The following is a 21,384-nucleotide window of genomic DNA, read 5'->3' on the forward strand; positions in this document are numbered from 1 at the left end:
CTAACGCTGTAGGCTCAAGGCATTCTGACTTCTGATAATTCAGTACAGGTGTAATTGAAAACGAACGAGAATCCGATCGGAGAATAATTAATATGAATGTAATCGAACAGAATGAAGATCGGATTCTGTCCGACTAAAGCATTATAATTGTATTATATGTACATCATATTAGCGTAGTATAAATACTTAACTCGGCAGTCATTCACGCTGGAATCAGCGGATGACGAATACGGGTTTGCGTCGCCGTATCCATCTCATTCTCTCCTGATTTGCCCAAAAATTACTAACGTAACAACACACTCACTTTTGCCAAGTTTGTACAAACGTCTTGAAGGAGACGTGTGTTCAACTATGTTGACATTTAACATAGTCAATGAGGTATCTATCTTGGGGCATATAATCAGATGGCAGATATAAGGAATTCGTATGTATGACGTCTTCATACGTTTAACCGACTGCCTCCAGTAATACATGCGCTTATGTCAATTTACAGTTACAAATTATTACCAGTCGTATTATAAAATTACAATGACAACTGAAATTAATATTAGGCCTAATAAAGTTAATTTAATTACCTTTAAATATTATTTTATTACTTTTCAATTAAATTACAATTACACTAGCTTGTCGTCAAACAGCACTATTGTAAGGAGGTGTGGCTTAGGACCAGAAGATGCCGGCTAGTCTGTTTTTGTTTTTTTTTCATTGGCTCCAGATTCAACCATATCACTTGGTCTCGGCTAATGTTTTTGTCCCTAGTTAGCATATTAATGAATATCTGGATACTTAACTTATGGAACGAAGTCATACTGTTCGTCTTACGATGTAATTTAAGTCCAAAATTTGACTGATACGTCTCATTGGAAGCTATTTTTTCCATCGGGTTAGATGGCGTTAAATTTAGGATTCCGTTCGTTTTTCACTCGTTTTCATAGGTATTACGAACCTTACACTTTATATACTTTATTAAGTCCTGTGTCTGAAAAAAAAAAACTGTATGAGCTCTTTCATGCTATTAGTTTGCTTTTACCACGGCTGTGTTTGAATTCATACAAAAGCTCGGGACTTCTGTCCAGGTTGCTGATGCACGTAATTTTGCCTTATTAGCTTCAGCTGCATTTATAACATGAATACAGTAATTACCGTTGCACGCGGATGAATACAATAACGGATGTTGCTATCAGATTCGATTACTGTCATACGCTGTTTGATACATTAAAGTGATATTGTTATAGGAGTCGATCGCATTAACAACAAGTTCTCGTTCGGTTGTTCATAGCTTTGCGGAGTTATACGAGTATATTATCGTTAAGATAATACCCTTTTAACTTAGAAGAGGGTGCAATTTACGGAGGTGGAGATGTTAGACGATTGTAATGTCTCTCTCTCTCTCTCTCTCTCTCTCTCTCTCTCTCTCTCTCTCTCTCTCTCTCTCTCTCTCTCTTACTTCCCTGATTTTATATTCTCTCTTTATCTTAGACGATTGTATTTCTCTCTCTCTCTCTCTCTCTCTCTCTCTCTCTCTCTCTCTCTCTTCTCTCTCTCTCTCTCACTTACTTCCCTGATTTTTATATACTCTCTTTATCTTAGACGAGTTGTATCTCTCTCTCTCTCTCTCTCTCTGCCTCTCCTCTCTCTCTCTCCTTCTCACTTTTCTGATTTCATATTCTCTCATCCTATTTTCCACTCTCTCCTAACACTGGACTCATTGTGCAACAGAGGTTTTTCTTCCTGTCACACCTTTTCAAACTTTGTCAATTTCACTTCAGCGCTGACTGACCTCATAGGTCCCAATACTCGGCCTTTGGCCTAAATTCTATTTTTAAACCCAACAATCTTGCTGTCTGAGTTAGTATTAGAGTAGGGAGCGAATATTAGGAATATGTATAAGGTATTCATGATATGATATATCACGAGAGGATTTTAAGTATTAGGACAGATAGGAAAGAACATGTCTGGGTCTATCTGAGGGTATTCTTCCAAGTGCCAACTAGGCAGAGTACAGACAGGCAGGTACAACACTACAAGAGAGGACATCACTACGATCGACGACACCGTCGCAGACGCAACCGATGGGCAATGGTTGTCTCCTCCGTACATGAGAGGCCTAAGGCCACATGGGAGGTCTTCAGTTTCCCTCCATACATGAGAGGCCGAGAGCCACATGGGAGGTCTTCAGATTCCCTCCATACTGAGAGGCCGAGAGCCACATGGGAGGTCTTCAGATTCCCTCCATACATGAGAGGCCGAGAGCCACATGGAGGTCTTCAGTTTTTCTCTACTCAGGTGAGGCACTAGCCAGCTGAGAGGAAACAGGTTTGTATCCCTCCTGCACTCAATGAGTTTTGACCTTAGGGTAGAGGTGCAAGGAGTTTTTCCCTCCACATATGGAGGCCTAGAAGGCCACACATGGGAGATTAGTTTGGACGAGTGACAAATGAACTTGAGACTGACCCGCGTACTCAATTTATATTGGACTGAACAATGGTACCAGTGGAGGGTGGCCGAGTATATTTGAAATTCCCCCCACCCTCCAAATTAATGTTGTTAATCGGTGCCTTTGTTCAGGTGTTCAGGGGGTGTATTGCAATATGAAGTTTTTATTGTAAAACTAATATTGTAATACCTACCTGAACACCTGAATGATTCCCACCCTCCTCCCCTCTCATACAGAGTTATTGAGTTATGATTGACGTGAGAGGGCAGGTGTGACCGGCCCGTGAGGCAGGGCTATCAGCGGTGGGCTGGTAACTAGGTAACGAGGGTGTTTGCCAGGAGATTGGCAAACACTGATCGTTTATTTAACCAAAGATTTGGTAAAATTTTAATAAATGATGGTTCGGGCTGGTAAGTGACCAGGGCTTGTTCAGGTGTTCAGGTAGGTATTACAATATTAGTTTTACAATAAAAACTTCATATATATAAAAATTTCAACATTCGGTCAACTTTAACTCATCTGAAATGGTCAAAAACTGCAATTCTAAGCTAAAACTCTTACAGTATCGTAATATTCAATCATTTGTCTTCATTTTGAAACAAATTGGAAGTCTCTAGAACAATCTTTAGATTTATGGTGAATTTTTGAAGAAAAAAATGTTTACGTCCGCGCGTTACGAATTCGTGCATCATTTTGTGATAATATTTTTTCTGTGTTGCTTTGATCGTTTTACAATGTGTTATATATCAAAATGATCGCAATTTAGTGTACAATACAACGAAAAAAAGTAACTCGTTAGCTTTAACCGTTTTTCGCACAGTTCGATTTGAATACAATTATGTATGAAATTGTTTTTGGTCGCTACCATATATCGCATTATTTATATATGATGATATTTTTTTCATTTCTGATGGTTGCATACTAAACTTCAGGCAATGACAAAAAAAAGGAGCCAAAAATGAACTCTTAATCTTGAAAACTAAGCGCGCTGTGAATTTTTGAAAAAAATTATTTTTTCCGCTTCCGCGCTCACTCCAAACCCGCCGCGGCATACGGGAGACGTTTTGGTTTTTAGGGCTTAAGCGTTAGAGGGTTAACATTTTTATTGAGAGTTATTACATACATAGCTATTAGGGTAAACTATCTGCTCTTCTGAAAATATCGAGATAAAAAAGTGCAAATTTAGCAATCGATCAGTCGATTTATTAATGTTCATGTTTCATGTTTAAATGTGTATGAAAATGTACATACGTATTTCATATAGGGTAATTTTATTTCTGTACGTAAATATGACACAGGCAGCATTTGTAACTGCCGTCCGCATTATCAGAGGATGTTTTTCATGCTCGTTCTTGTCCGTCGGTGTCTTAACGCTCCTCCAAAAATGTTTACGAAATGCAAATTTAGTAATCTAATTGTCATTAAAAAATGTTCATGCTATTATGCTTAAAAAGTGCATGTAAATGTATTACATATGGGGGATTTTTATTTATGCACATATATATCCCTCCACGTGATCAAAGACTGTTTTGCATGTTCGTTGTTGTCCGCCGCTGCTTGCCTCTCTTCTGAAAATGTTTACAAAATGCAAATTTAGCAATTGATGTGTCATTAATAAATGTTAACATTTTACTTTATGCGCGATCGCTAGATTACGGTGCCGTTGACAGGTCTAAGGCGCTGTTAAGCGGTGTAGTGCTCCGAAAGAAGGTGTGCAGTGGCTGTAGACTTTAAAATCGCTCAATGGCAAAAATCGCTCAGCGGCGGCGGCCAGGAATGGAACCCCTGCCGTTACCCGAGGGCCGCTGTATATATATATATATATATGTGTGTGTGTGTGTGTGTGTGTATATGTGTATATATATATATATATATATATATATGTATGTATGTATATATGTAATAAATTACATTATGAATAATATATTTTATATATATGAAAATACCCCCATGACCCAAAGGGTCACTGGCGAGATAGGAGCGTGATATGTATCCACAACAGGACGTAAGCTAGACACTGCGTGCTATGCTTGCAGTGGCCTGGTTTGCATTTGCCTGTGCAATCATTATCATTTCTTACAAAACAGGTCACAGCGCCTTCTCATGAGAAGGTGGTGACCTATCACCTGCAGAGGTAACACTTGACTTCCTAGTCACATGTTTGTCTGTCTGTATGTTATGTATGCTGAGATAGCTTTGTTCTGTTATCTTTGTGAAAGACTTTGTAACTTTAGATCTCTACTTCTCCTCATCAAGAGCAGTCATCTGAAACTAACTCTTCCTCTACTCCAGAGATGTAGTTCTTAATAAATTGTTAAAGTTTGTTAACTCAGAGTTTGAGTCATTGCCTCTACACTTAGGAAGATACTAATGGGAACTTAGACATCTCTCTGCATCGAAGTCACTCTGACGAAATGGGAAGTAGAAACACCATACTTGAGTATGACAGTCGCAAGCTATAACATTCAACGGGTCGCCTTCCTATATTTAGGCGAGACCCGTATATTTTGGTGGCAGTAGGACATCTCTACATCAACCGAAGCAAATGGAATCATCGAAAATGTAACATATTAGAAGGAAGTAAACAGAGGAAACAGGATCTTCAATCAACAGAGGCAACTATAAGCATCCTCCGGACACTAATAAATGTCCTTCAACGAGATGAATTCAAGAGGCTAAATCAACGTTTAGAGAACGACTTTCAACACATCTTCAAGAATCAAACCAGACATGTTTGCAGCATCGGATCTTCAAAAGGAAGCGAATCATTCTACAAATAAACAACCAAGGATCAGAAGGCGAGGAGAAATATCGGTCAACCGCGGAGCGAGACGAGAAGGCGAGGCTGTGACGTCATCAAAACAATACGATCTTCCTCTTAAATACCGCAGCTAAGTACACTCTTTATTCATTCAGGTGTGTGTCAGTGAAGTGCTATCCATACACAAGTCGATCGTCCATTATTCCTGGGGTGAGTTATACGTAATCTTAATCTTCCTTCATTGCAGGAATCTATCTCCAACTATGAATTCTCGCCCTGCAGACCTTTTTTTTGTCTTTGTTGCTAATTTCTTTTTCTTCCAGAAGTTCTCCAGAAATATCTTTTATCATATTATCTGTTTTTAATCTTATCATTTTGGGGGACTCTGTTATTATCTGCAACACATTTTTTGTTTTATATATCATATGCGTTTACGCAGTGGACGAGTGTATTCATATAGATATTTTGATAGGATTACAAGGAATCGTATTGATAAGAAAAAACTAAAGTCATCATGGCAACCACAGCTGCTGCCAGCTCTTCTGCACCCAGTAACCCCAATCCTGTTGTACATTGGTGAGTGCGTGCTCTGCAATTGCTCCTTTTCAAGGTCTGGTCAATGGGTTCCTACCTCAAAGTATTGAGTCTTGGATCTCGTCAGTAGATGCGCATTTAAACGCAAAAGGCATCACTGACCCATCTGTACAATTACAGGAAGCTAAAAGCTTCAATGACTTTGCTAAAGGAGATGCAGGTTCGTACCTGAGAGGTGTTTCTTTCCAAGAGGTGGTTACATGGGATGAATTTAAAATTAGGTTATGTGCTATATATGGCGGTGAAGAAGCTTTAGATGTGGTCTTAGCTTTGAGGAACATCCTTAATTCAGGGCCTCTAGAAGTTCTAGCTTAAATGTTGTAGAGAGGCGGGCACTAATTGCTGACCAAAACTAAATGAATATCAGGATAGTTTGCGTATTCCCCTTGGGTACGAGAGGAATATTTGCCGTGAAAAGATTTTATTAGGCTTACATATTTGACTTGCATCACAGTTATGTTGCCCGAAGCTTTAGTACGGTGTTTTGACAAGAAGCTAACGCCTGACAGTACGGAACTAGATGTGTATAAACAGATCAAAAAGCACATGTCTAAGTGCACTGATCTCGATCCCTTGCTTACTCAAGTTTTTGCAAAAAATTAAAGCAAACCACAGCAAGTAAACATAGTTAATAATATTGATAATGCAGCAGGGGTGACTTGTTACAATTGTAAGAGACCAGGACACATGATTGGAGACTGTAGGACGCATTATTGTTCAATTCATAACAGCTCCACTCATTCATACAATCGTTGCTTCTCACGTAATCAACAGCAGAATGCTAAAAACACGCAAACCGTTACCAAAGATAATAAGAAGAAGAATATCCTCAGTACTATAAAAAGAAGCCCCCTGATCCCAACTCCTTGATGAGGTGGGGGCTTAGGGATCCACTGCAGAGAGAGTATGCCCCTGTATGCCTACTCTCTCTGCTGTGATCCAACTGAACATTGGGACCTTTCACTCCTTTACTCCTCCTCTAAATTTTCCCTCTTCCCTCCTTCTTCTTTCGTTGACGACCTTGGCGTGGTTTTGGAGTATTGAATTGACCGCTCTTTTAACTTGATGGAGGGTGGAGTTGGACGGCATGCCACTCCACCCGTAAAACTAGAGTACCTGACGTGGTCGAGCGAGGGGAAAGGTTTTTTATGTCAAGCCATGCCCACAGTGCTGGGTCCGATCTCATGGACTGACGACCCTTAAGGCACTGTGGGTATGGCATATATCCAGGTGAGTGTCCCAGGGCAGTTACCACAGCGTAACAGTATTGCTCCTCCCCCACCGTTTGGGCCCCCTCCTTGGTGAGAGGGATCTCATCCTGGACGAAATATTTAAACTTTATATATATGGAAACAAAAACAAAAACCCCTACGACTTCTGGCATGGCAATGGACTGTTCTAAGGAAAACCAGGTAATGAAGAACAGGCTGGTATTAAAACTTTAATACCATACAAGCCACAAAGAAAAAGCAAATTTAGAATTGACCCAACCTTGACTCACTTCGACTCCCTCTTTGGGAGTGGAACTTGGTCAAGGTTCTTGACTTTGGAAAACTGACAGAAAAATATCAGCATTAAGATTGGAAAATTGTTTGTTAAGTAGGCACCCAACCTCAGAAATGTCATTTAGACAAATAAAAGAACAGGAGTGGTAATAGAAACCACTACAAAAAATCAATCTGAAAATTATTTAACCATAAAGAACATAGACAATATAAAAGTAACGATAAGAAAGCACGACAATATGAAACAGTGTACAGGGTACTGTAGTACTTCCTAAAAGTGAAGAGCAATAGAGAAAAATATTTTGCTGGATTCCCTTAAAAAAAGGTACAACAATGTACAAGAGTGTGAAGTATACAATATAACCAGTAGACAAAGTAATGAAAAGACATTGAAAATAGCAAAAATAAAATTTGAAGGCCAAGAATTGCCTTTCAAAATTAAAATCATGGGGCCAAATAGAGAACTGAGACCTTATGTTCCAAAACCTCTACAGGTGCCAAAACTGTCAGTAAATATGGGCCATACATGGAAAAATTGCAGAAAATAATATCAATTTGTGCGTATGTGGATCTGACAAACATACCACGCAGTGGAAGTGTGGTGAACCAAAATGTGTAAACTGTGGCCAAAATCACCATGCTAGGTCTAAGGAGTGTATGTACTATATATACAATACAGAACTGAAATTACTTCAGGAGAGATCAGGATGCCAATAAGAGAAGCCAAACTAGAGTTGAGAGTTAGAGGAATGCATGATCCCGCTAGGAAGCAAATGTTCTCTGCTGCAATGAGCTCAAAGAATGAAACAAAAATGGAAGCAATAACAAACCCCCAATAGATAAATCAGAAGGAAAAATAACTTTACAAGAAACTAATATAGCAAGAAATCAAGATACTTGTGCAACTGTGTGTTCAAATTCATTTGAGATATTGGAGGAAATGGAAACACAATGAGAATTAATTACATCCATAACTGAAATATTACAAGACAATTATAATGAGCTGAAGCTAAAGATAAAAAGAGGCCTTTAGAGAGAACTCCACCCAAACCAAAAGCCAACATTATTAGAGAGGTATCCAGTTAAAAGTAAAGACAAAACAAAGATCCACAAAAAGTGCACAGACAAGAAAATAAGAACATACCCTTGTCTCCTAAAGTAATAATAAAAAAGAATTGGATGGAATACCCAGAACAATAAAGAAATAATAGAGGAGAACACCATAGACAAAAATGAGTATGTGAAGGGAGAAGAGATTACTCCCTCACCAGTAATTGGTGCACTAAAAGTGATAAAAAAAGGACACATAAAAGAACACTGTGGATGTAATAAGATGTTTCATCGAATTATGCAACAAAAACAGAAATATAACAAAAGAGAGTTTAACAAACACTATACGAAATTTTTATTTTATAAAATATAGAAATAAAGAAACCACTAGTCTAGAGACTCACAAAAAAGGCTGTATGTGCATTGGACACCTAGTGTCCTATAAGGAAAAGCAAATAAAGTTGTAACTAAAATTTTAGAAAAAATGCAACTAGATAAACCACAAAAAGAAAGTAATGCTTGAACACTCTTAACATAATATTTTCAATCATTATATAATACAATGGAACATAAATGGTCTCCAGACCAGATTACATTTGGGAGAATTACAACGCTTACTGAAAGCATACGAACCAATGATGATATGTTTACAACATGTCAATAAAACAGTATCAACAATTGGTAAATATACCTTAGTATCTACATCTAGAGAAGAAGAAGGAAATTTAGGTACTGCTATATATGTAAACATAACAAAGTATGTTATGACAAGGTACCTGTAAACTTTGCTGACTTGCAAATATCGAGCATCAAAATACGAATAAAAAACTATAATTATGTTATTTATAACATATACAACCAACCTAACAAAAATTACGACATAGAAAAACTTAAGGATTTGTTTGGCAATGCCAGAGAACCTACATTGATAGTAGGGGATTTTAATGCTCACAACCCGATATGGGACTGTAACTGTACAATCTCAAATAGAGCAGGGAGTAAAATTGAAGAGTTCATGGAGTCAAACGACATGTGCTGTATAAATGATGACGAAATTAGTACATATTTTCAAAAACACATGGAACATTTTCTTCAGTAGACCTAAACTCTTTGTACAACAAATATAATTGACAAAATAGATTGGAATATAGTTGATGATTTGCACACCAGTGATCATTTCCCAATAATTAATATCATTATTACATAATAATCCTGCAAAACATGTTCCTCACTATAACATTAATAAAGCAGATTGGGAAAAATATGAAATGCACACAAGAAATATCCAACCATTTGCAATATTTAAAAGACCATAATGAAATACTAACAAAACTTGCTTGTTGACTTCATTAAAAAGGCTGCTGATCAAGCATACCAAAGTCAAGCCCCATCCAACAAAGCACAAAGTCCCATGGTGGTCTGATAAACTGACAGACTTAATTAAAGTAAAACACTCAATAGGGAGACGACTAGATAATTTAAATAGAACGTTCAGGTAAAAAATTAAAATAAAACATTATCCAACCAATATTAGAAGGAACTTTACAAAAAATTACTTAATAATTATTCTCCTAGAAATTGATACATTTAAAGCCTATATACAACAAAATATCTGCAAAATTTAAAAAGGAAGTAATTCAAGGAAGAATAATTTCATGGAGGAAATATGTATCAGATCTCTCTAATAATACTCCCATACAAAAAATATGGGAAAAATTCAGAAAAATAAATGGTACTCAAGTTAAACCACCTAGACATGCCATATTGAAAGATGGAAAAAGAATACTTGATCAAAAGAAATAAGTAATATAATAGGAGAAAACTTAGCAAATGTAAGTAGCGATAAAAAATTTAGATGAACACTTCCGCACAAAGAAAATAATGAAGAACTAATAAAACAATAAATTTCGAAACACAAGAAGATATATATTATAATAGAAAATTTAATATGGAAGAGTTGGAATATGCTCTCTTGAATAGCAATAAATCTGCTCTGGAGGTGACAATATTTGCTTGAGATGATCGACCACTTAGCACCTATGGCAAAGTCATACTTATTACAATTTTATAATCATTTATGGCTTCAGAATCTATTTCCTGATGAATGGCGTAAAGCCATAATAATTCCTATCCCCAAACCTGGAAAGGATCCAAGCAATGTTAATAATTACAGACCAATATCTTTAACAAGTTGCTTATGCAAATTACTTGAAAAAAATGGTAAATGCTAGACTCATGGCACATTCGATGGAAAACAAAATTTTAACTTCCACTCAATTTGGGTCACAGTGTAACAGGTCTACATTAGATTCTCTTTCTATCCTAGAAGACCATATGCGCAGAGGATTTGAACGAAAACAGATAACTGTAGCAGTCTTTTTTGACATAGAAAAGGCTTATGACACTACATGGAGGTATCCTATATTGAAGACATTACAAAACAACAACGTTTGTGGACATTTACCCATGTTCATCCAAAGTTTTCTAACAATCGAAGTTTTCAGGTGAAAATTGATGATGCTTTGTCTAGAAACATTCCACTTGAAAATGGTGTTCCACAAGGAAGTGTCCTTAGTGGCACACTATTTACCCTAGCAATTAATGAAATTAGTAAAAATCTACCCACCGGAATTAAAAAGCAACCTTTATATGGATGATTTTGCCATATATTTTATTCAGCATCTCGCATTAAACATGCAGAGCGCATCATTAACAAATCTATAATAAAAATAGATGAATGGACCTCATCTGTAGGATTTAGATTGTCCATTAATAAGACTCAAGCAATTATATTTTATAAAGATAAGAGATGGAAGAAAGGTGAAGAAATAGATTTGAAAATCAGAAGTCAAAGCATACAAATAAGCCAAACTGCAAAATTTTTAGGATTAGTATTTGATACTCATTTGAACTGGAACGCCACATAACATATGTGAAATCAAAATGTAAAAGAGCATTGAATCTAATTAGAAAATTATCAAACACTAATTGGGGAGCTGATAGACAAAACCCTTACATTACTATATAAAGCAACAGTGCTGTCTATCATTGACTACGGAAGTGAAATATACGGCTCAGCTTCAAACGCAGTACTGAAAATGTTGGACCCAGTTCATAATGAAGGACTTCGAATATGTACAGGAGCTTTTAAATCGTCACCAACCTCTTCTTTACAGGTTGAATGTGGTGAACTACCTCTCTCTCTCCATAGAGAGTTAGTAACGATGAAAAGTGCCCTAAAGAATTCAGTCAAGTGATTGCACCAACCAAAAAACTTATTGGAACTAAGGGATGTATTTATTAACAATCATTCACCACCTTTTCCAATTAGATCAAGAAGATTGTTTGAGTCACTGAATATAAATATCCATCTACCTCCAATAGTAAAATTACCTCCTCCTTGGATTATGAATAAAATAAAAGTTTGCACAAAATTAAAATATCTATCAAAAAAGCATTCCTATACCCCAGAACATCAGAGACAACATAAAACAATAGAGCATAAGCCGAAAAGGTCCACATTATGCAATATATACAGATGGATCCAAATCAAAATATGGAGTGGATATGCTGCAGTGTCCCAAGATAAAACATGCCAGTTCTCGCTTCCCAATAATGCCTCAGTATTTACAGCAGAGTATGCAATAACATTGGCCATAAAAATAACAAATAATCAAAGAACACTACTTTAATAATTTCGTGATTTATAGCGACTCCAGAAGTGCTATAGAAGCCATTAATAGTTATAATAAATCCCAAAAATAATATTGTGCAGCAGATAAAGTTTTTACTCTATAAATTATATAAAAAAGGAAAAAATATTGAAGTATGTTGGATCCCTGCCCATGTCGGAATAAAAGGAAATGAAGAAGCTGATAAAGCAGCCAAGGAAGCAATCCACAAGGTGAGAACAAATGTAAACATCCCTATTAGTGACACTGTAGCTTATATAAAAAAATAATTGTAAATAAATGGCAAAATATATGGAACGAAGAACCGAAAATAAAATAAATAAACTAAAACAAATAAAACCTGACGTTACAAAATGGAGCTCCATATACCAGAGAGAAAGACACGCGCAAGTAATCCTGACACGTCTACGTATAGGCCACACTGTCTAACACATGGGCACTTAATGAGCAGCCCCACCATGACCCTGCTCCTGAGTGCTCAGAGTGTAAGGTATTGATAACTGTTAGACATGTATGTGTGGTTGTCCAAAGTATGACCAGCAAAGACTGTCAACATTTGGAAGTAAACCAATAAAAGAAATTTTGTCAGAATCTTTCACATTTTCAGTCGTTCCGATTATGACGTTTCTAAGAAACTCTGATTTAATTAATAAAATATAAAAATAACTATTTACAAAAAAAACATCAGAGTAATTAATGAATTTTAGATCAAATTTTTAAGATTTTATTGAATTGTTATTAATTTTAATACACCTTTTTAATAAGTATGTGTGGAATCGTGAGTAAATGTATTTATTGCATGTTTGAGTTCTAGTAAGGAAATCTGTCGCCCCTGTGCAGTTTTATAATTATTTATTATACTTCATGACCTATTGGTACCGGTTCCTGGCCTTTGGCCTAGACCTGGCATTTTATCAAATCCTTCGGGCCAGCCCTATGAGAGCTGAAAGTCAGCTCAGTGGTCTGGTTAAACTATTTTTATAATAATAATAATATAAAAAGAAGCAGACAAACAGCAACGCTGTTCAACATCATAAACAAACAAATCGTGCTTCAAGTAACTCTGTTCCCAGGCCGTCGAACTCGAACTCACAGAGTCAGGCGAATTTTCCGAGTGTGCTAAGCAAAGCAAATACCATGTAGTTAACTCCAGCGGGGGAGAGAATGATGTTGGATCATTCATATCAACATCCTTTGAATCAAATAACAAATTTAATCATTTACAAGATCATTGCGAGGATTTTCCTATGAACCACTTACAAGATCATTGCGAGGATTTTCCTATGAACCACGACCGAATCCAAAAAATCAGTGCAGGTCCCTGTAGAATTCCAGCAGATACATGCAATAATAAGTAAAGATGAATTACGTCCTACATTGCATGCCGTAAATCTAGAACACCAACCCTTCACACTATTTTTTTTATTCCTGTAGTCCACGTAATATCATGGATCTGCGAACTCATCACATGTTGTTTTCGAACTTCCCTATAGAGAAGTCCGGAGTGAGGCTCTCGGGTATTGGTCATAATGAAGTAAATGTAGTAGGAGTAACTCATATTCAGTACAAGGTCGGTAAGCGCACGTTTACCGATACCTTTATGGTTGTACAAAACATTGATATGTATCCAGCTGTAATTATAGGATACCCGTCTATGGGCATTCAAAACATTACCTTAGCCCCTGCCAAACATGGCGTGTATATCAAAGGAAAATTCTATAAGTCTTCTAACACCTTAAAATCTGTTTTGGGCAAAAAAGAGACAAACAACCAAACAGTAACGTACATTGAGGAACCAATCACTTGTCTCATGAATCAAGACATTATATAAGCGACCCAACAGAATTCTCGCACACCCGTAATAGCAGCTTGCATGCAAACTCTTTGTCGGGATCTGAAATGTTCATCCTTTCCGACACTGAAAACTAACGGATTGTCTGTAACACAAGCAATATACACGGTCGACTCACAACAAGAAGTTAACATTGAAGTCTGTAATCATTTGAATGCCACTTTAATGATCCACAAAAATCAACACATCCTGGATGTGGAAGTTTATAAACATCGCATTCTTACCGTCGCTGAAATCAATCATGCTCAATCAGTTGCGGATGAATCCCTTTTGCAATCTATTAAAAGTAAAATCAATAAAGACATTCAAGAAGAGGAAATTCAGCAGAAATTTATTGATCTTTTAACTGAATATCATGATGTTTTCTCTTGTACCGAGGGATCCTTGGGAAAAAAGGATGTCATAGAACACCAAATAAGGTTAAGGGGGCCGGCCGGAACCCCTATATATGGTGGTATAGGGCGAAAAATGCAAAGTCATGAAAAAATTCATGGAGCTTCATATGGCAATTGAGAATACGTATACGAAATATTTCGTCAAAATTCCTCTTACTTTCGTAGTTACAGGGTAATTAGTAAACATAACTCAATAAGCCTAAAATATTCATCCGTACAAGAAAATACAATATTTCTTCTGTTATCGTAAATTTTGATAATTATTGGCAAAGAAATTGTGAGAAATGTCATCTGTAGAGATTCCGTGGCTCACAGAAGCGCGTATCTGGTTCAACCATGAATCAGTAGGACCACAGACTTCAAGTAGATTATACGTTCGAGTTTCACCTCGTGACATTTGCTTGCTTTTACGTATGTTTATGTATGTTTCGGCAAGAAGTTCATCATGCCAATGAGGAAAAGACAAGGAAAAATCTCGCTAACATACAGACGAAGAAAAATCGCTCAAGTATTATTAAAGAATATCATAATATACGCGTAGTTAGTGAAGAGAGAGGGGAGGGTTGCCTAGTAACGCCCCCTTCTTGCCTGACAGCACACGTCACACTGTGCCCAAGGCTACGATCTTAGAGCAAAGAGATCTTCATTTATGATAAATAAATAGTTTTGGTTCTTTAATACCCAAAATGGAATATGAAATTCATAATAATCATGATTTATTAAATTGTCTTGCATTTACGTTTGTTTATCTTTGTTTCGGCAAGAATGTCATCATGCCAAAGAGGAAAATACAAGGAAAACATCTCGCTAACATACAGAAGAAAATTCGCTGTAATAAGCCGAGTTAGTGAAGGAGTGCCCCATCTTGCCTCAAGCAGTGCCCCAGGCTACGATATATGAGCAAAGGGATCATCATTTATGATTAAATTATGATAAATAAAATAGTTTTGGTTTATTAATACACAAAAAAGAAATATACATTCATAATAATCATTATTTATTAACATTGTCTTTATAGAAATACGGAGGAAAACTTTGAACGCCCCGTATCTCAAAAACTATACTTATTGACCTTCAAAATCTATCTCCCTCACTTAGTTTTAAAGCTATAACATTGGAAATTGGTATATAACTCAGAAAGACATTATAGAACAATCAAATAGAGCCCTTTTTTCCAATTTTTGTTTCGTCTTTTTTTTTATGAATTTTTTCTCGTGATTTAGGGTTTAGGGTTTATTTTTTTACCACATTGAAAAAATTCATATCTAGCAAAAAATGACTTTTAGAAAAAAAAACTCTCCATTTGATTGGAGGTCTACATCAGGTCGTAATCCCAGGTCTTAATATAAATATCAAGGGAGGAGATAGAATTGAAAAAATGGTTATTTTCGGGATAAATTGCCCTGGCGTCACAAAAACCGAAGGTCAGAGGCGAAAATCATATGCGGTTTGGAGATGTCCCAAGTCACCTTATTAAGTGGTATGAATGTCAAAGTCCTGTCGTTAAAAAACTGCATTAGCCTTAAAAGACAAGCAGAAAGTAATCTATAGTCGATTCATTTAAGGTAGATTCTTGCACCTACGAGACGTTTGTTTGGCGGCCTCTGATTTGGCTGGTAGCGGAGGCAGACTGCTCGCTCAGTGGTCATATTTTCGTTTTGTAGCTTAGAAAACTAGCAATATGTTTACATTTCTTCATTATCTCACATTTTACAAAAGATAGGAAAGTTTTGGTGGTCATACCTAAGGATTCGGTATTAAATGTACAATTAAATAATCTTTTCCTGAAATCAATAAGTTAAAATACAAAGGAATTACAACGAGTAGAAGTGAAGGGAGAAACATTTCATTCTTTATACCTGTTTTTATTCATCATCGGATTTTGCATAATTCACGAGATCAAGATAAAATGAAATCTTGTGTTTTATAACAATAAAAATCACCCTGAATACGCTGGTGCTTTCAGATTTTAAATGCGTGTAATATGTAAAGAGAAAATGAAGAATATGTCTTATTATGTTGCATTCTGCTTGACTCGGTTGACAGTAGTGCCGACTGCCGAGAGACGCAAGATATCGTGGGGCTTGTCCTCTCAGATAGAGCTGTTGGCAGTTGCCAATTGGCGATATGAGAAGTTTGCAGTTTCGAGACTATGTATTTATCGAATTATTATGTCATTACATTTTCTATAAATAAATGCATAGAATTTCCATTATGACTTTCGAACATTTTTATTAAAATATTATATATGTCCGTATTTCTGGACATATCTGATAAAAAGAAAAGTAAATAATCAGATGGATGCATCTGGGTGTTGGCTTCAATTTAGTCTAAGTGAGAAATGTACATGCTTTATGAGGCTCACTGATAAATAACAGAACTTGTTTCTCTGGCCAATAACATCAAAAGCTTATGGTTTTCATATGTTCACTCAATAAACAAAAGTACAAATGTTTATTTCTTACCATAAAATTTGTTGACGATGTAACGAATATAATATACTGTCTTTTTCAGAATTGCTTGAGTTACTCTTACACCAGAATGTTTATCTCCTTTATATACATGTTACACTTGACAACATGTCTACAACAATGTTAGGAAAAATTTGCTTAGTTTTCTTCTGAGGTAGTTGATTATTCTTGAATCACTTAATTCATACCTGAGTTAGAATAGCTCCGTAAACCGTTCCCACAGCCCTGCATAATTGTATATACGTATATATATATAGCACATGTAGGATAATGAGACTAATCAGAAGACTGTTATATCATCATCTTTTTATACAAAAGAATGGAAATTCATGCAGATTAATTATTGTATAAACAGAAAGTCATACACAGAAAGTCCATAGGACAGTTAGGCTTCATTGATATGTCATTAGGCTATCGATATGAACAAAAGAAATTAAAATTTACAAATTTTCTTACGTCATCATTATTTAAAAAATAAATAAAGGAAAATCGTGTTATATACATAGTCATGTCATTACCTATTGGAACAAAAAGAATGGGAAATTATAAAGATACATTGATATCCCCTTTTCTATTAAAACCAAGTAAAAAGAATTTATAAACATATGTACATTGTTATGCCATTTAAATATTAAAAAAAGGAAATCATATGGATATACTGTAGTTATGAAATTGCCTATCTAAAAAATGGAAAACTATAGAAACACTGTTAGGTCTTCAACTTAAAAAAAAATAATAATAATGGAAAATCATTGATATATATCATCACTGTCAGTGTCATCCTCCCTAATATCAATATCATCACTGTCAGTTTTCGTCATCTCCACTGTCAATAACAAAACTTTCAACATGATGCTCTCTAGCAACATCTTTCCTCCCTAATCATTTTCTAATTTCTTAACGTGGTGAAAACATTTCTTCCAGTGTTCTGTTGTAACTTTTGTCTATCGCCAGTCTCGTAAGCTGCTCAACAGTTTTCAAAGATTGATTTGCATTAGAGTTATTTTTTCTGATATCCCCCATTTATTTGAGCCCATATAAGTTCTATGGGGTTAAACTGACAATAATATGGTGGCAGTCTGAGCACATTCATGGACCATTTGCACGGGCTATCTCATCTATCACATACCTCTGTTTTTCTTTGTGACACTTGGCAATCTGCAGCAATTTTGGCTTTGTTGCTGATGGGTCGTGGGTGACGTTATTAGAAGAAAGCCACTCTATGACTTCACTTTTTCTGTTGCTGGTTGTTGGCACTTTATTTTCTATTTTGCTATGGTAGGAGCATTGTCCATTATGATTAGAGATCTATCTTCTATATTAGGCAATAGTTGTTCCTTAAAACCACTTTTAAAAACCTTTCATGGTCCATGGAATCATGGTATGTCCCCTTTGGCACCATTTTTTTACCTAAACAACAATAGCGCATCTTTGACAAACCCCTTCTCACTCCCCGCGTGCACCACAATAAATCTTGACCCCTTTCCAGTCTTAAGTTGGGGTCCTATTTCTCCTTCACCCGTTGTCCAACACTGACGTAAACATTCATTTTGGTTTATCCGAGTTTCATCAAGGAATACTTCAGGTTTACGTTCAGTTGGACTACAATTCCTATCTTTTCAATTAACCGTAGGTATTCAGTTCTCGCTGCCACTATATCATCACGTTCCATTAAATTGCTCTTCCACTCGTCACTTTTTTGTACCGGAATCGAAGCCCTCTCACAATTTTCCATAACGTTGTTCTTCCACCATTAAACTTTACCGGGTCTTCCTTCACTTTTTCCAGTAGGGCATCTAACGTTGGAGCTCTCCTCTCTCGTAAAAAGACAAAATCTCCTTCCGAATACATCATTTTCAAAACTATCCACCTTGTCCTTCACTCGGATCCTCTTCCTGGGATATACAGGTGAAGCGAAGGGGACGTTACCACACTCAGATGACTGTCGCTTGATTTTTTTCACTGTGTTGGTTGGCACTCCTGTAGCTTTGGCGGTCTTCTCAAATACTTCATTTCTTGAGTCTGTCCCCACTGTGAGCTGAAGTAACGATGAACATTCATTATAATGTTGCGAACTTGACTTGCAATCTGGAACGGTGCGACGAATGGTGCTGTCATCTCGAGACATCTGCTTGAAAAGAAAAAAGAAATCTTGCTTAGTTCGTTGCTGTTTATTGCTCCACTGAGATTATTATTTCATATCACTCAATTAAGTCTTTGATGTCTTTTCGTTTGAAAATATATTCATATAAGAAAAATTAGAAGCAATATGTTGAAAACCAACCTCATTAAAACTAAGGATGAGCTGAAGAGTGCGAAGTAGGTCCGTAGATTTCAATTCATTCCTGGACTGAATTTCCCGCCCGCGGCCAGCCTACACCTCTAACGATACCAGATGCATCCATCTGATTATTATTTTTTATCAGATATGTCCAGAAATACGGACATATATGATATTTGAGTAAAAATGTTCGAAAGACTAATGGGAATTCTATGCATTTATTTATAGAAAATGTAATGACATAATAATTCGGTGAATACAGTCTCGAAACTACAAACTTCTCATATCGCCAATTGGCAACTGCCAACACGCCAACGGCTCTAGCTGAGAGGACCAGACCTAACGATGTGTCTCGGCACTATTGTCAAACCGAGTCAAGCACGAGTGCAACATAATAAGACATATTCTTCATTTTCTCTTTACATATTACACGCATCTAAAATCTGAAAGTACCAGCGTATTTCAGGGTGATTTTATTGTTTAATAACACAAGATTTTATTTTATCTTGATCTCATGAATTATGCAAAATCCGATGATGAATAAAAACAGGTATAAAGAATGAAATGTTTCTCCCTTCACTTCTACTCGTTGTAATTCCTTTGTATTTAACTTATTGATTTCAGGAAAAGATTATTTAATTGTACATTTAATACCGAATCCTTAGGTATGACCAAAACTTTCCTATCTTTTGTAAAACGTGAGATAAATGAAGAAATGTAAACATATTGCTAGTTTTCTAAGCTACAAACGAAAATATGACCCACTGAGCGAGCAGTCTGCCTCCCGCTACCAGCCAATCAGAGGCCGCCAAACAAACATCTCGTAGGTGCAAGAATCTACCTTAAATGAATCGACTATATGTACTTTCGTACCAACTCCTATGAAATTCAGAATGAGATAAATGATGAATTAGGTAAAATGCTAGATGAAGGAGTCATTAGGAAATCGAATAGCCCTTATAATTTCCCCTTAATCGTTGTACCGAAAAAAGATCGAACCTGGCGTATCTGCGTAGATTTCCGTCGCTTGAATGAGGAAACGATTCCCGATCGATTCCCAGTGCCATGTACTGACAATATTTTTATCTTTGTTAGGACAGAACAAATATTTTACCAGTTTGGACTTACTTAAAGGCTTTCACCAGATACCTTTAGAAGAAGAGAGTATCCCATACACTGCCTTCAGCACAGCCAGGGGACATTATGAATTTTTACGTATGCCTTTTGGTTACGTTCTTGCGCCCCAAACCAAAATTACATTCACTAGAATGATTAATATAGTGTTTGGACTTGTTAGGGGATATCCTACATGCCTATATGGACGACCTTGTAACCTTTTCTAATACCTTAGAAGAACATCTACGTAAACTAGAGCTAGTGCTACAGAGACTAAAGCAGCATAACTTAAGGGTAAAGATAACTAAGTGTGAATTTTACAAAACAGAACTAGTTTATTTAGGTTTTACAGTGTCTAGTCAAGGTCTTAAAGTAGTCCACGATAAGGTGTCGGCTATCCGTAACTTTCCGGTACCTACTAACGTCAAGGGGATACATAAATTTTTAGGCTGCAGTGGGTATTACCGCCGTTTCATATGCAGTTACTCATTTATAGCCGCTCCTCGAACCGATCTTACGAAGAAGGGCGTAGATTTCATATGGTCTGAGAAGCATCAACAGGCGTTTGATACTTTGAAGGATGAATTATGTAGTTCACCTATATTAAAATTTCCTGACTTCGGTAAGGAATTCTTTATTGCAACAGATGCCTCAGACCTAGGGGTAGGAGGGGTATTGCTTCAGCAATATGATCAAACAGTTTTTCCCTATAGCTTTTTATTCACGTAAACTGAGACCTTCTGAAAGTAAATATGCAGTAATAGATAAGGAAGGGCTAGCTATTGTTAACTCACTAGTGCATTTTAAGTTCATAATATACGGCTATCCTGTCAAGGTTCTTACTGACCATAAGCCCCTTACCGACTTCTTTAAAGGCTTTATTCACAGTCCCAAAAGAACTCGGTTGCATGTAATCATTCAAGACTTTGGCGCAAGGATCGGATATCTACCTGGGAAAGCAAATATCATTGCTGACACATTATCACGCAACCCCGCGTCATCTTGTACGGAGCCATTAGCTGAACTAGTAGATATATCAACATCCGTACCTATTGTTAAAACTGTATCTGAACAGGAAGACCCCGGTTGGAGTGCTGAACTAATACAGACTGAACCAAGAAAAGATCAGCAGTTAAGGAAAATAATAGATGCTTTGAACGGGAATCCTAAGGAAAAAGAATATGTTAAGTATACGCAGCAGAATTATATAATTAAGGATAATATTCTGTG

This window comes from Macrobrachium nipponense, chromosome 13, assembly GCF_015104395.2.
Source record: "Macrobrachium nipponense isolate FS-2020 chromosome 13, ASM1510439v2, whole genome shotgun sequence".
In the NCBI taxonomy this organism is placed as follows: domain Eukaryota; kingdom Metazoa; phylum Arthropoda; class Malacostraca; order Decapoda; family Palaemonidae; genus Macrobrachium; species Macrobrachium nipponense.